Source organism: Erinaceus europaeus, chromosome 4 (assembly GCF_950295315.1).
Source record: "Erinaceus europaeus chromosome 4, mEriEur2.1, whole genome shotgun sequence".
NCBI lineage: Eukaryota > Metazoa > Chordata > Mammalia > Eulipotyphla > Erinaceidae > Erinaceus > Erinaceus europaeus.
Window position 1 is genome coordinate 36,205,598 of NC_080165.1, and position 17,814 is coordinate 36,223,411.

Sequence of the window (17,814 nt, forward strand, 5' to 3'; positions counted from 1 at the left end):
CAAATCTATGTGTTGCATTTGTTTGCAAAAAATACAATTCTGCATCTTATATTTTGAGGGTCAATAATATTCTCTCCCTGTAGTAAAATACAACTTTAGGCATATTTGTCTTCTGGTAGCTACACAGAAATATCAATAAATGTGGTTAACTTGCAGAAGAGAAGCACATGGCAATAAGAATTAAAGTAGAGAGGCGGAAGGAGAAAGTGGTCCTGTGTCTGATGGTGGAAAAGGACTTAAGTTGGGGGGTGAGAGTGTTTTACAGACACCTCTCACAGACATATGAGAAACTGAACCCATGTCAGCAACTGTACTGTAAACAATTATCTCCATGAAGTATTTAAAAGGAGTAATTTTCAAAAGTCAGTATGATAAAGGATTACTAGGAAAAACTGAGATAGATTTACAAAAGCTTCTTGAATAATAATGAAATAATAGAGAAAAAGATAAAATGTGAGAGTAGAGGAACAGCAGATACAAAATGGAAGTGCCTCTTAAACCCTTAGTCATATTGGTCCTGGATAGCAAGCATAAATAAATAAAACTAAAATTATTAAGTAGATACTGTAAAAAATTTAGATTACTGTGTGAGCTAGATACTCAAGGATTGTTTTAATTATTGTATATTCAACTAAATTCTTACAGTAAAGGTTTTTTCCATTAGTCAAATACAGTGAACTTCAGTAGAAGAAAAAACATGTCTTTATTTCCTCTACTCATTTGGACTTACCTGGTTTTAATGTTCCCAAGAGATCTAGAAATAATACTTATCAATGTTTTTCTCTCTGGTTGAATTTTTTATTTTTTATTTTATGGATGGTTGTGAAGTTAATACCTGTAGAAAGCAATGATACACCCAAATTATATAGAAGTGGTTATAAGACGGTGGTAATTAAATCCCCAATTGTCTTACATGCATTAGAGTCTAGGTACTTCATGAAGGTTAAAAAATAGTTGAACAAAACATGTGACTCACTTTTCTTAGTGTTGACTAATTTTATAAGAGTTATGGTATATCATTACTTTTATCTCTTTACTTGAAATAAAATATACAGTGGATTAATTGTCCTAAGGTCACCTTATGGGGAACAAGGGTGATTATAATGGAAAATAACATTAACATTCGTCCTCTGTGTACTTGCCATTTGGCCAAAATATTCAACCTGCAGGAGCTTTTTAAAAGCTGTCAACCAAAAGCCCCAAGGCAAAAACTTACTGCTGGTCCCCAAAGATAATCAATATAGATTTGGAAAATTTTATAGGTACAGATGGAAAAAAAAGATTAATTTATTATCATCAAATATGGTGCCTGGAAGTTGACATAACATGTTTTCTTTTCGACATCACAGGGACTTCAAACTCCTTTGGGTAATTATAAAAACTGCAAAAGAGGGTAGAGGAGTATATCCTTAGGGGAGATCTTAGAATAACATGAGATGATTGGGAATCAGAACTTGATTTCTGTTTGAGACCATAGCTGTCCATGGCCTCATTTTGATCTTTTATTCCTATGGTGAAATGTTCCTACTGTTTGGTGGGTCAAAAAAAATCATTTTACAACACAATACAAAAAAGAGTATCTTCTTAATACCATTCTCCTCACACAGATTTTATCTGTTTTCTGAGGAAATAAGAATTTGCATTTACTTATTAAAATCATATTTATTTATTTATTTATTTTAATATTTTTAATTTATTATTTAATTTATTTTTATCATATGTACTCTGGTACATATACTGTCAGGGACTGAACTCAGGACCCCATGCTTGAGAGTTCAATACGTTACCCACTGAGCCACCTCCCAGACCACCATATTTATTTATTTACTATTCACACACATCACTCTTCAGTACTGACAAACTTGGGGACTCATGCTTGCAGGTCCAGAGATTTAAAACTCTGTAATATTTTTATATATAATTTATTTCTATTTTAATATAATTTTCAAAAGGACAATACAGTAATATATTTCTTTATCACTTGATTTATAATTTTTTTAAACATTTTTATTTATAAAAAAGGAAACATTGGTTAAGAGGGGTACAGCTTCACACAATTCCCACCGCCAGAACTCTGCATCTTATCCCCTCCCCTGATAGCTTTCTTATTCTTTAAACCTCTGGGAGTATGGATCCAAGGTCATTGTGGGATGCAGAAGATGGAAGGTCTGGCTTCTGTAATTGCTTCCCCGCTGAACATGGACATTGACAGGTCGATACATACTCCCAGTCTGTCTCTCTCTTTCCCTAGTGGGGAAGGGTTCTGGGAAAGCAGAGCTCCAGGACACATTGGTGGGGTTGTCTGTCCAGGGAAGTCTGATCGGCATCATGCTGGCATCTGGAACCTGGTGGCTGAAAAGAGAGTTAACATACAAAGCCAAACAAATTGTTGACCAATCATGGACCTAAAGGCTGGAATGGTGCAGATGAAGAATTGGAGGGGGGGGTCCTCCATTTTGTAGATAGCTAGTAGGCATATTTTAGTTATATTCCAAAAGGCCTGTGGCTATACTAGTGTGTTGTTTTGTCTTTTTTTCCCCCCTGAGCCTGAAATCTGGTATGCAGGTAGACCCAAGTTATTGTCTGGGGAGATGATGTCATGGCTAGAAAAAGGACCAGAAAGCTGGATCAGGGAAGAGAGTAGCTCCCAAATATAGGAAAGGGGTGTAAATATTGTTGAATGTAAACACCATCAATTTGATGTGATCTGGGGCCCATAGTCAGCTTAGGAGCCTATGTGACCTCTGCATCCCTGTAGATCTGAGTTCACATTCTGTGGTCATGAGTAGGAACATTCCAAGTTGCCCCAATATCGACCCATCTGCCTCAGGTGTAGCACAGAGTATGTTGTCCATCCTACCTTCAGAGATGAGACATTCTCTACCATTGTTGATCCAAGTTGAGGGCAAGGTCCTATGGGGACCCACAAGGGGTCTATTTTGTTGTTCCTGATAGAAATGACCAGTAACAATAGAGGGATTTATTCAAGGTCTAGACCCATCATGTCTGTTTGGAAATTTCAGGACTCCCCTATTAGGGCCCCAGCTTATGGGGTGGCCTGATAGTGACTAAAGAGTCATCATTAAAGTATGCCAGTCTCTTGCCCTTATTCAACTTTTACAGTCCTTGCTTTGATGAGGTGAGCTTTGGAGTGAATGAGAGAACTGTAAAAAGAAGTAGGTGAGGAGGGTATCTAAGTCTAAGTAGAAACTATTTCATTATGAACTTTATACTGACTCACTACAGACTACAGTGTGTTTTTGCTTTCATGTATATATTTTGTCCTAATTTATGGATACATGTGAACACATGCTCTATCTTACAGGACCTGATTTATATCTAGGTTTTGGGACTTTGTTAGAAAGTAAATCACCTGGGATGGAATTAGAGAATACTATGAAAGGAAAGGTCTCACCTGAGTAATGAAGCTGAAGTGTTGTCATTCCACACGTGACATCTCTGGACACAGTCTGAAGTGAAGCATGCTGAGGTGGTACTCATTGCGTTGATTAGGTTGTGGTCGGCCGATGGAATATCATTTGGTATGAACTAAGAGAAGCATTCAGGAAAGTGAGCCCCACCTTAGAGGTTCCAGGATTGGGGGAAATATAGGCTCTATAGAGGAAGGTGAAGCTTCCTGCTGTCTTAGGGTTTAAGAATACAATAGATAGTTATTGCTATAATCACATTATTTGGCAATTGGGTTAACTTTGAAAAATCCCTTTGTTAGGATTTGCTGTATCATACACAAATCATCATAATTTATGTCCTTTGACATTATTTGTATATAGCTGTGCCACCGGTTGCTTCTGTTCTCCCTGGTCTAAGCTTTTAAGAGAGTCAACATATCAAAGACTCAGCCTATGTATTAAAAAGACTCAGTCAACTGATTGTCAGAGAAATGCAAATTAAGACAACACTAAGATACCACCTCACTCCTGTAAGAATGGCATACATCAAAAAGGACAGCGGCAACAAATGCTGGAGAGGTTGTGGGGACAGAGGAACTCTTTTGCATTGCTGGTGGGAATGTAAATTGGTCCAGCCTCTGTGGAGAGCAGTCTGGAAAACTCTCACAAGGCTAGACATGGACCTTCCATATGATCCAGTAATTCCTCTCCTGGGCTTATACCCCAAGGACTCCATAACACCCAACCAAAAAGACGTGTGTACTCCGATGTTCATAGCAGCACAATTCATAATAGCTATAACCTGGAAGCAACCCAGGTGCCCAACAACAGATGAATGGCTGAGAAAGCTGTGGTATATATACACAATGGAATACTATGCAGCTATCAAGAACAATGAACCCACCTTCTCTGACCCATCTTGGACAGAACTAGAAGGAATTATGTTAAGTGAGCTAAGTCAGAAAGATAAAGATGAGTATGGGATGATCCCACTCATCAACAGAAGTTGAGAAAGAAGATCTGAAAGGGAAACTAAAAGCAAGATCTGACTAAATTGAAAGTAGGGCACCAAAGTAAAAACCCTGTGGTGAGGGGTAGTGGGGGGTGAGAGTGGGTGGGAGGGATGGGTCACAGTCTTTTGGTGGTGGGAATGGTGTTTATGTACACTCCTAGTAAAGTGTAGTCATATAAATCACTAGTTAATTAATATGAGAGGGGGAAAATTAATTGTATGTCTTGAAGTTTTTAAATCACAGACTGAGTCTTTTTAATATATAGGCTGTGTATTTGATATGCGGACTCTCTCAAAAGCCTAGACCAAGTAGATCAGAAGCAACCAATAGCACAGCTATATACAAGATACTGGGTACTGTACAGCAAAACCTAACAAAAGGACTTTTCAAAGTTAACCCAATTACCAAATAATGTGATGATAACATTAACTGTCCATTGTCTTTTTGAGCCCTAAGACAGCAGGAACCTCATATCTCCACTATAGAGCTTCTACTTCCCCCAGTCCTGGAACCTTTGGATAGGGCCCACTTTCCCGTATGCCTCTCCCAATCCATATCAAATAATATTGCATCTGCCGATCGCAACCTAATCAACACGATTGCCACCTCAACATGCTTCAGCTCAGACTGTGTCCAGAGACTTCACATGTGGAATGACAACCCTTCAGCTTCATTACTCGGGTGAGACCTTTCCTTTCATAGTATTCTCTAATTATATCCCAGGTGGTTCACTTTCTAACAAAGTCCCAAAACCTAGATATATACCAGTTTCTGTGAGAGAGAGCATATGCTCACATGTATCCATAAACTACTGCAAAATATATACCTGAAAGCAGAAGTACACTAGGGTTTGCAGTGAGTACCCCCCTAACACTTCCTCTCCACTATTCCAAGCTTTGGGTCCATGATTGCTCAACAATTTGTTTGGCTTTGTATGTTAACTCTCTTTTCAGTCACCAGGTTTCAGATGCCATCAGGATGCCGGCCAGGCTTTCCTGGACTGAAGACCCCACCAATATGTCCTGGAACTCCGCTTCCCCAGAGACCCACCCTACTAGGAAAAGAGAGAGGCAGACTGGGAGTATGGACCGACCAGTCAACGCCCACGTTCAGTGGGGAAGCAATTACAGAAGCCAGACCTTCCACCTTCTGCGACCCACAATGACCCTGGGTCCATGCTCCCAGAGGGATGGAGAATGGGAAAGCTATCAGGGGAGAGGGTGGGATATGGAGATTGGGTGGTGGGAATTGTGTGGAGTTGTACCCCTCCTACCCTATGGACTTTCTTAAATAAAATTAATTAATTAATTAATTAATAAAAGACTCAATCAGTGCTTTAAAAAAATTGAAACATTCAATCAATTTTTGATTTATAATTTTTATAAGATTTATAAGATTTTTGTAAGATTATAGTAGTGTAAATATAAAGGGAATGAATGGAATTTTTTTCCTTTTAATTTCAGATAGAGACAAAGAGGGAGAGAGATAGACAGAAAGAGAAGCACAACACCTCTTTACAATTCATGGAGTTTCCAGTAGTGCTATATATGGTGCTTCTCTGTGTGACTGGAGAGGCAATCTGAGGTCATTGGACATGGTAAAATGTATGCTTTACTAAGTAAGCTATTTCCAAACTCAAATATATGGAATTTGATTGATTAGTATTCTTTAAATTATAATCAAACAAAAAATGGAAATTACAGATTACACTTTAAAAGGTAATATGATTCTCCAAGTACCTCCAAAATGATGCATAATCTCTATAAGCAATAAAATTAAGAGCTAGAGATATTCTTCTCTAAGTGGTGGATAATCTGAGAATGAATATTAATTATTCTCAGAGATAATAACACACCTTAAAGCTTGTATATTTATATCAAACTGTCATTTGAAATTCACTGTTTTTTTTAAATCCATCTTACAAGTAGAACATCTTGAATATATCATTTCTATAAGATATCTGGATATTAAATGGTTTTATTTTATAGTTATGAAAATAAAAGTAAAGAAAAAATAAGAGTCAAGTATTTTGAAAATAGGTCAGTTGCAAAGGCTCAATAAGTTCCCTGGAAAAGCCTGCAAATATCTTTTGAAAACAGAGGAAAATGTATTTATAATACATATGTGGAACAAAGAGCAAATTTCTTTAATGACCAAAGAGCTTTCTCCAACAACAACAAAAAAAGACCTTTTCAAATTGATCAGACTTATACTAGCTTAAGACAAATTGACAAAGGATAGTAAAATAAAATTTACTGAAAAAAATAATATACATGATGTCAAAATATGTAACCTTGCTTATAACCACATAAATGCAAACTACAAATCTTAATGCATTATGTTTCTACTGTCACATTTAAAAAAAATGTTTTACAAGTCTTAAAAACAGTGTGCTTGCTTCTGTGTTTGCATTTTTTCAAGTTCATGTGTGTCAGTTCTCTAGATTCCACACGTGAGTGAAACCATTTGGTTGTTTTCTTTGATGTCTTTCTTTATTTTACTAAGCATAACCACTTCCAGTTCCATCCATTTTGTCTCAAGGGACACAATATCATTTTGTTTCACTTTTTTACTATTGCAGAGTCATATTGCATGGAACATATATCCCATAACTTCTTTAGCCAGTCATCTGTCAATGGGCATTCAGACTGCTTCTAGCTGACGATAATGGTCCTAGGCTGCGGTCGCCCTCAAACTATGTGCTTGCTCCTGCACTTTGTCTTGCTGGTTTGGAACTCAACTTTGTACATAATCCACTGGCCTAGCTCATGAAACTGTCTTTGCAGACATGTTTTATAAATATCTATATTGAGGAAAATAAAGTTCTTTCTTACCATATTGCAAATATTTTTCAATTTGGTAATATTCATTGTCTATGTGGGTAACTGAGAATGGCATTCTCATAAATTATCTGTGGGAATGTGTATCAGGTTTAGATTTTTGGAGGATGATTGTACCAAATTTAAATTTGACAAATGTGGGTGAGAGAGATAGTATAATGGTTATATAAACAGACTCCCATGCCTGAGACTCAGAGGTGCCAGGTTCAATCCCCCTCACATTAAGCTAGAGCTGAGTAGTGCTCTGGTAAAATTAATTAATTAATTAATTAAATTTGACAAATGTGTAAGACTTCAGCCCATAAATATTATTCAGAAATTTATTATTAGAAATGGTTTCACAAATATGTATGTATATATGACAGATATATTAGTTACACTACTGGTTAAGAAATGAATAGTGGAGGTTTTGGGGGGGCTAGATAGCATAATGGTTATGCTAACAGACTCTCATATCTGAAGCTCCTAAGTCCCAGGTTCAATTCCATGCCTCACCATAAGCCAGAGCTGAGCAGTGCTCTGGTAAAGTAAATAAGAGGCTGGGTGGTGGTGCACCTGGTTAATCACATATGTTACAGTGTGCAAGGACCCAGATTCAAACCCCCACTCCCCCACTACAGGGGAAAAGTTTTGTGAGTGAAGCAGAACTGTAGATGTCTCTGTTTCTCTCCCTCTCTGTCATCCCCTTCCCTCTCGATTTCTGGCTGTCTCTATCCAATAGATTAATGAAGACAATTTTAAAAAGAAATGAATACTGAATGACTAATTAAATAAATACTCACATAGTCATAAAATAAGAAAATCACAAAAATAACATCACCTACTTCTGGGGCAAGATAGCAAAAAGCCTTTCATGTCTGAGACACCAAAGGTCTCAATTTCAATCCCTACCACCACAAGCCAGAGCTCAGCACTGCTCTGGTGAGGAAGAGAAAGATCTGTGTATAGCTATGTTCATAGTAGTATAATTTGTATCAGCCCAAACTTGGAAACAACCTAGGTGTCCAACAACAGATGAGTGGCTTAGAAAGTTGTGGTTTATATGCACAATGGACTACCACTCAGCTATTAAGAATGATGAAGTCACCTTCATCACGTCATCTTGATGAAGCTTGAAAGAATCATATTAGGTGAGATAAGCCAGAAAGAGAAAGATGAACATGGGCTAATCCCACTCACTGGTAGAACTTAAGACAGAAGAACAGAAGGGGGAGACATAAAGTAAAACTTGAATTGGTTTTATGCATTGTACTAAAACAAAGGATTCTGGAAAAGGAGGACAGGAAGATGCTTTCAGGTCCTGGTATATGATTATGGACTTAATTTTGGAGTGAGAGTGTTTTGTAGACATCTAACATGGTGAGATGAATGTGCCAACAACTGTACTGTAAGCCATTAAATTCCCAATAAAAAAATAATAAATTAAATTTTAGAAGAAAAAGAAATGCTTACAAACTCAAAGTCAAAATGAAATATACTAGACATGTTTCAAGTATATGATATTAAAGGGGGGTGAGCAGTGGCACACATAATACAAAGTACAAGGGCCCAGGTTTGAGCCACAGTTCCCCATCTGCAGGGGGGCCACTTCACAAGTGAGGAAGCAGGTCTGAAGTTTTCGCTCTCCTTGTCCTTTCTCATTACATAAATATGCAAAATAACAAAAGTAAGGAGGAAGTGAGTTTCTAATTTATACACTTTTTAAAAAAATTTATTTATTTATTATTGGATAGAGACAGAGAGAAATTGAGAAGGGAAGAAAAGAGAGCAAAAGAGATGGAGAGACACCTGTAACCCTACTTCACCACTCATGAAGCTTCCCCCTGCAGGTGGAGACCAGGGGCTTGAACCAGGTCCTTGTGCACTATCATGTGTGTGTTTAACCAGGTGTGCCACTGCCTGGCCTCCTCTAAATTATACTCTATTCTTCAAATTTAAAAAAAAAAAAAGGCAAAATAGTCCAAAAAAAAGTAGTGTGGCTGCTTTGCCTTGCACATAACTCAGTTTGTGTTTGACCCACACCACACTCAAGGAAGCTTTGATGCTGTGAACTCTTTCCCTCTCTCAAGAAACCATCTCTACCTGTGGGGGTGAAAAGTTGTCCTAGGGCAGAGAATCCCCAACATCTATTTGAATAATGTTAATATATATCCATGATTATATCTTACTGTAACATTTTAAAAAATCAGCTGAGAAATTCATCAAAAAACCCCAAAATTGAAATTCCATACAATGCAGTTATCACATTCCTGGATATATTTGCAAACCATACAAAAAAAAAAAAAACATAAGGTTAAAAGATACATACAACCTCACATTTATTGCACCCCTGTTTACAGTAGCTGAGAGCTTGAGACCACTTAAGTGCCAATCAGCAAATGATTGAGTAAAGATGGGGTGTATGTAACACAAGAGTATATTATTCAACTATAGAAAAAGGTGAAATCCTACTGTTTACAGCAACAGACCAATAAATGAATGGACCAATAAAGTATCATGTTTAGTGAAATAAATCACCACAAAAAAAGGGCAAATAACATTATTTCACTAATATGTGGTATATAGAGAAAACAAAAATTGAATTAACTATATAAAACAAAGATGATCTGTTAGAATATAAAGTTAATTAATAGTTACCTGAAGGGAAGGGGGTCAGAAAGATAAATCTCAAGCAGGATGAACGGTATCATAAGGCATAGAATTGGACTTTTAGTGGTAAATTTAATGTAGTATATACAGAAGTTTATTTTTAATGGTCTGAAAATTTGTATAATGCTACAATGCAGTACTACTTCAATAAAAAAGGACAGAAAGGACTAAATAGAATTTTGGAAGTAAATTAGATTATTAGGGGCCATGTGGTGGTGCACCTGGTTGAACGCACATGTTACAATATGCAAGGACCCAGGTTCAAGCCCCTGGTCCCCACCTGCAGGAGGAAGGCTTTACGAGTGGTGAAGCAGTGTCTCAGGTATCTCTCTGTCTCTCTCTGCGGGTCTGATGTGTGCTTGAGCATGGATGGATGACCCCACACCAACCCCCCGGAAGTTCGTCTATCAGTCTCCCCTTGGCATGCCAGTCTTGTGGTTGAGTGAGATGTGGCAAGAGTATGCAGGGGGAATTCTAGCCTTCCTATCGGTCTCACCACATCACCCACCTCTTCCCCCTTTTTGGTGGGCTTCGCCTTCCTTATATTTCTATCTCCCTGTTCCTGCATCACCATCCATATCTTCTCATTGCGTTGCTCTCTTTTCCCTTATAAGGAGATATTGACCTCATTGGCCAGCTGGCTACTTCCCCTGCACAGCTACCCCTTTATAAACTTGTAACTGCGTCAATAAAGATGTTCTATTCCCTGCAATGGTACCCTAAAAGAGGTTTGTGTATCATCCGCTGCCAAGATAAGCTAGAAGACTCCTGTTAGCAAACTCGCTTCTGCCTCGTTCCCCCACCATGAACCCTGACATCTGGTGCCCAACGTGGGGCACCACAATATGTAGCTATATTTTTATGCTGTTTCCTTGAGAAATAGAAAGAGAAAATAGTGGCTGTCCCTATCAAATAAATAAAAATAGTAAAGAAAAAAAACTTTAAAAATAAATTAAATGAATTAGATAATTAAACTTGAATTTAACATTTAAGTTTGGCTCTAGAACAATTTCTTTATTATTATTATTGTTATCTTTATTTGATAGAGACTGCCAGAAATTGAAAGGGAAGGGGGTGATAGGGAGAGAGACAGAAAAACACCTGCGGCTCTGTTTCACCACTTACAAAGCTTTCCACTTGCAGCAGGAAGGAGCCGGGCTCAAACCACATGTTTTTCAAAATTAAAGCAGAAATGTCCCATGTGGTAGCACCATGGTAAAGTACAGGACTTGCAAACTGAAGGTCCTGGTTTTGACTCTAGGTACTGCATATGTTAGAATCTTGTTCCGGTTTTCTCTCTCTCTTTACCTCTCACAATAAAGGAAGTAAATTTTAAAAAAAAAAGTCAAAATAGAAAATCAATGATCAAAACTGATTTAGTCAAACTAGTTTGACTGTTGTAGTCTAGCAAGGTCCACTAGATACTTACATATTTCCCCTAAATTAAACTTTATTTGGACTCTGTGGATTTAAATTCATCTGTAATAACAGTACTACAAGATTATTTTCACACAATTACTATTTTTAAAACAAATTACTTTAAGTTTCTCTTTGCCATTTCCCAAGGTAATAGCATAAAAATATTGGGAGAATACTAGATCTAACAGCATATTGTCTTTTACCTTTTCAGTTCTTTATATGAACACACAATTAATATATACATGTAACCATGTAACCAAGGGTAAAATAGAGGGTATTGAGTTCTTTTTCCTGTTCTCCCTATATTCTAAATGAAAAAGACAAAAAAAAGTCTACTATTTAATTAAATCACTGACTATTTTCTAAAGTTAAAAAAAAATAGAGTGAAAAACCAGAAAACCTGAATAAGAAACATTTGGGTCCACTGAAAAAGTGTCTTTTCCCATTAGGCCATTTTTGCATCCTGGAAAAATCAGAATATAACTACGTATTGATTCCCTCTAGTTAACCGTGAAACATCTTCAGTGTTTCTGGATGGAGGTTAATGAATGATATTTAAAAACTAGAACAAATAGAAAGGCAATTTTTGATTTCAGTTGTTCTGTATTGAAATTGGAGGGAAGAATAAGCCCCTAGAGCTCTCATTATGATAATTATTTAGACTGGAGTTACTGACAATGATCTTGTTTTCTCCATGTCCACATGGGATACAGCTCTTGATAGCGTAGAACTGATCAACATGCTCTCCCCACGGTGCACACAGCTATTAAAAAGTTTCAAATGAGTTTCATTATAATTCACAAAATGGAGCAATCTCTAGGGCGTCTAGAGTTGTCTGACTTTAGGGGAGAAATGCTCAATTAGTCACTGACTGTAGTGGGAGCTAATACGAGTCAGCTACTGTCACTGTTGAGTTCCTTTAACTTTATAGTTATCTCTTAGAGTGACTAAAACAGCCTCAGGGATTTACCCATTATAATCCACTCCATTGAATCTCAACCTTTCTAACATAACTGGAACAATCATCCCGTTACTTCAGGGTGGTGATTTGTTGAGTAGGGATATGGTGGAGAATCTAGGAAATAGTAGATTCACTCTCTATCAGTGGCTTTTGTTGTTTTTGTTCTGTACTTAGTCTTCAGCAATAACTACCATAAAGACTTTTATTGCATAATTACTCTGGGAACACAGTAAATTTTTCTTCATATTTCCAGGGATTGTGAAAGACACTTGATATAGAAATAAATGTTAGGTATTTTGTCCTTAAGAGTCCCATACAATCCTGACAAAGGTAAGGAAGAGGATGCTACAATATTGAGCCAACATTACAGTCCTTTTCAAGACAGAGAAAAAGGATAAACTTTAGGTTACTGTTTCTTTTTTTTCTAAAGATTTTTTATTACATTTTTTTTCCTTTTGTTGCCTTGTTGTTTTATTGTTGCTGTGGTTATTGCTGTTATTGATGTTGTCGTTGTTGGATAGGACAGAGAGAAATGGAGAGAAGAGGGGAAGACACAGAGGGGGAGAGAAAGACAGACACCTGCAGACCTGCTTCACCACCTGTGAAGGGACTCCCCTGCAGGTGGGGAGCCTGGGGCTCAAACCAAAATACTTATGCTGGCCCTTGCGCTTTGCACCACAAGCCCTTAACCCGCTATGCTACCACCCAATTCCCTAGGGTTTCTTTTGTGTTTGTTAATGAATCAATACTGTCCACTCAATAAAAATATTTTATTCATGCATTCATAAAGTGAGTTTTCTATGCTAGCATTCTGGTTTTTTTTAAAAGGACAATTTTTTCAAATTTATTTTTTATTTAAGAAAGGATAAATTGACAAAACCATAGGATAGGAGGGGTACAACTTCACACAGTTCCCATCACCCAATCTCCATATCCCATCCCCTCCCCTGATAGCTTTCCCATTCTCTATCCCTCTGGGAGTATGGACCCAGGGTCATTGTGGGTTGCAGAAGGTGGAAGGTCTGGCTTCTGTAATTGCTTCCCCACTGAACATGGACGTTGACTGGGTCACTCCATACTCCCAGTCTGCCTCTCTCTTTCCCTAGTAGGGTGGATCTCTGGGGAAGCAGAGTTCCAGGACACATTGGTGGGGTCTTCAGTCCAGGGAAGCCCATGAGTGGTCATCCCACTTCCGTTTATCTTGTCCATCTCCAAAACTCTCTCCCTTTACACTGTCTGAACTGGAAGACACGTTGAAGAGGGTTAAACCAGGAACGGCTGCTGGCTATGATAACATCACCCAGAACTCATTCTTATCTTGGGCCCCGCGGCAAAGAAGTGGCTCACTACATTCCTGTCCCACATCTTGGAATCCGAATCTATGCCCAAAATATGGCGTCGTGCGAAGATAATAGCAGTTTTGAAACCAAAGAAAGACCCAACACTGGCCGCCAGCTATAGACCAATTTCTCTCCTCTCCGTGTGTTACGAACTCCTTGAGAGGCTGCTTCTGTCATGAATTTCTCCTCTTACAGAGAAATTCCTATCACCCGCCCAAGCTGGTTTCGGCCCAGGAAGATCTACCTGCGAACAAGTCCTGGCCCTCTCAACTTACATTGAAAATGGATTCCAGGAGAATTTAAAGACGGGTGCTGTCTTTGTTGATCTCACAGCAGCCTATGACACGGTCTGGCACCGTGGTCTCCTAGTCAAGATCTCAAGATGCCTGCCTCCATGGGTGGCCAACACTATATCGTTTCTTCTCCAAAACAGAAGATTCCGGGTGCATCTGGGTGAAAAGTCTAGCAGATGGAGACTTGTCTCAAGTGGCCTCCCCCAGGGCTCTGTTCTGGCTCCTACGCTATTTAATATTTACATCAATGACCTTCCAGAAACTTCTTCAAGGAAGTTCATCTACGCTGATGACATCTGCTGTGCAACTCAGGCATCCAAGTTTGACATCCTTGAGGAAACACTCACGAAAGACATGTCTCTGATATCTGATTACTGTAAAAAATGGCGACTAATCCCTAGCACTGCAAAAACGGTATCATCTATTTTCCATCTACAGCATGCCTCGGCCTCGCGTGAGCTTAATGTGCAGCTTGGCAATACGAGAATCCGGCATGAAGCCCAGCCAGTCTATCTTGGCATTACTCTCGATTGCACCCTGTCATTTCACGAACATCTCATAAAAACTGCAGCAAAGGTAGGCGCAAGGGAATAAGATCATTGCAAGACTGGCCAGCTCCTCATGGGGTGCAAGCGCTTCCACACTACGATCATCATCTCTGGCATTATGCTATTCCACTGCAGAATACTGTGCCCCAATATGGTTCCGTAGCCCCCATGTCCACTTGGTCGATTCCAAATTATATTCCTCCATGAGGATAATTTCTGGAACTATCCGTTCCACCCCGGGTTCCATGGCTGCCAGTTCTTAGCAACATCGCCCCACCAGATATTCGTCGGGATGCGGCATCATCTAAGTTCATTTCCCACGTCTACGCTCGACCGGACCTGCCAATATACGCGGATATCTTCGCCCACCCTGTTCAACGCTTGATGTCTCGTCATCCAATCTGGTCCCCTACACCTACACTGAACTTCTCTGTTCTAGACTCTTGGAAACAGAGTTGGCAGTCAGCTGAGGTAAAGAACAAACACCTCATCACAGACCCCTGCAAGCATCAACCTGGCTTTGACCTGGCACATTATCATTGGGCCCTCCTCAATCGCTATCGAACAGGCCATGGCCGGTGTGCCGCTATGTTCCATCGCTGGGGAGCCAGAGACGACCTGAACTGCCCCTGCGGCTACATAGTCAACGACTGCCACCTCTCCAGATTCAAAGGAGGTCTCGAAATTTTACATCAGGCTCAATCTGACGCTGTTGACTGGCTACAGAAGAAGGGCAAACGCTAGAAGAAGAAGCCTGGCCGGCATCCTGATGACATCTGGAACCTGGTGGCTGAAAAGAGAGTTAACATACAAAGCCAAAAAAATTGTTGAGCAATCATGGACCCAAAGCTTGGAATAGTGGAGAGGAAGTGTTGGGGCGGGGGTGCTCACTGCAAACTCTAGTGTACTTCTGCTTTCAGGTATATATTTTGCACTTGTTTATGGATACGTGTGAACATATGCTCTCTCTCTCACAGAACCTGGTCTATATCTAGGTTTTGGGACTTTGTTAGAAATTGAACCACCTGGGATGGAATTAGAGAATACTATGAAAGGAAAGGTCTCACCCCAGTAATGAAACTGAAGGGTTGTCATTCCACACCTGAAGTCTCTGGACACAGTCTGAGCTGAAGCATGTTGAGGTGGCAATCGTTGCGTTGATTAGGTTGTGATTGGCTGATGCAATATTATTTTATATGGATTAGGAGAGGCATGTGGGAAAGTGGGCCCTATCCTAAGGTTCCAGGACTGGGGGAAATATAGGCTCTATAGTGGAGATGTGAGGTTTCTGCTGTCTTAGGGTTCAAAAAGACAATGGATAGTTGTTGTTATCATCACATTATTTGGTAATTGGGTTAACTTTGAAAAGTCGTTTTGTTAGGGTTTGCTGTATAGTACCCAGTATCTTGTATATAGCTGTGCTATTGGTTGCTTCTGATCTATTTGGTCTAGGCTTTTAAGAGAGTCCGCATATCAAATACACAGTCTATATATTAAAAAGACTCAGTCTGTGATTTAAAAACTTCAAGACATACAATTAATTTTTCCCCTCTCATATTAATTAACTAGTGATTTATATGACTACACTTTACTAGGGTGTACATCAACACCATTCCCACCACCAAAAGACTGTGTCCCATCCCACCCACCTTCACCCCCCACCAGCCCAGGAAGCCGCATGTCTACCCCTCACCACAAGGTTTTTACGTTGTTGCCCTACTTTCAATTTAGTCAGATCTTGCTTTTAGTTTCCCTTTCAGATCTTCTTTCTCAACTTCTGTTGATGAGTGGGATCATCCCATACTCATCTTTATCTTTCTGACTTAGCTCACTTAACATAATTCCTTCTAGCTCTGTCCAAGATGGGTCAGAGAAGGTGGTTCATTGTTCTTGATAGCTGTATAGTGACAATTTTAAATATACTTTTTGATTCAGGTTTCATTGGTTTACAAGACTTTACAATTTTTAGAAATGTATCTTTAGCACAGCCAACATCAAAGTGCTAATTACCGTGCACCCTCATCAAATCTATCACCTCCACCTGTTCCTCTCAGTCCTATTCACTTTCCCTCTGATAACCACACTCTTGTTGTCGGAATTTGAGGGTTTCTTTTGGTTTTTGTTTACTTTTTTAAATATTTCACATATGTGTGAAATCATTCCATATTTGTCTAATTTATTTCACTTACCATAATTCTTCCAAATTCCATCTATATTGTTGCAGCTTACAAGATTTTATATTTTAGTAGTTGAGTAGTATTACAATATGTATATATACCATGTCTTCTTTATATGCTTATGAGTTCATGGGCACATCAGTTGTTTCCTTGTCTTAGACACTGTAAATAATGCTGTTAATAATGGGTGAGCACAGGGGTACATATATCTTCAAATTAATGTCTCCATATTCTTCAGCTAATTACCTAGAACTGCTGAATAATATGGTAGTTCAGCTTTAAATCTTTTGAGGAATCTTCATATTATTACCATAGTCTGTTTCTTTCTCCTCTGTACAGTTACTCAATTATCCAAACATAATTTATTGAAAAAAAAAATTTAACCATTTTAAGCTCTGGGAATCTGTTGTCATAAATGAACATATAACTAACTCTCCATATATGTGAAGATTTGTTATTGGGTCTTAAATTTTATTCCATTTACCAGTGTCTATTATTATTATTCCAGTGTCACACAGTTTTATTACTATAACTTTATAACATAGTTTGAGGTCAGAGCATATACTGCCTCCATTCTTGTTTCCTCCACGTCCCCAGGACTGTCTAAATTAAAGGCCTTTTAACTGTTCATCCACTAAAATGTATTTGTATGGTTTTCAGTTTGAGGCTGTTACAAATAAGAGTTTGTATAAGCATTCATGTACAAGTTTCTACATGAATAAATCTTTTTTTCATTAGGATATGTGTCCAAGAATGTAATTGATGAGATATATAAAAAAGACATTTTTTGTGTTAAAAGAAACTGCCTAACTATTTTAGAGAATGATTATCATTTTATACCTTATGCATGAACCATTTTCTCCACATCCTTGACATCATTTAGTAGCATTTCTATTTTGTTGTTGTGATCACAGGGGCTTCGCTATTCCAGGTCAACCTTTTCAGCTAGAAAAGGAGAGGTGACAGAGAGATGGAGAGACACCACAGCACCAAAGTTTTTCCCAATGCCATGGAGGCAAGGGACTAAAACCTGAGTGAACAACATTTTCCCAGGTGGACTATCTCACTGGTTTAGAATTTCTTGTCCCCATTTGGGTAGATGTGCAGTGATATATCACTAGTTTTAATTTGTCCTTCCCTTGGCTAATTATGTTTTACATTTTT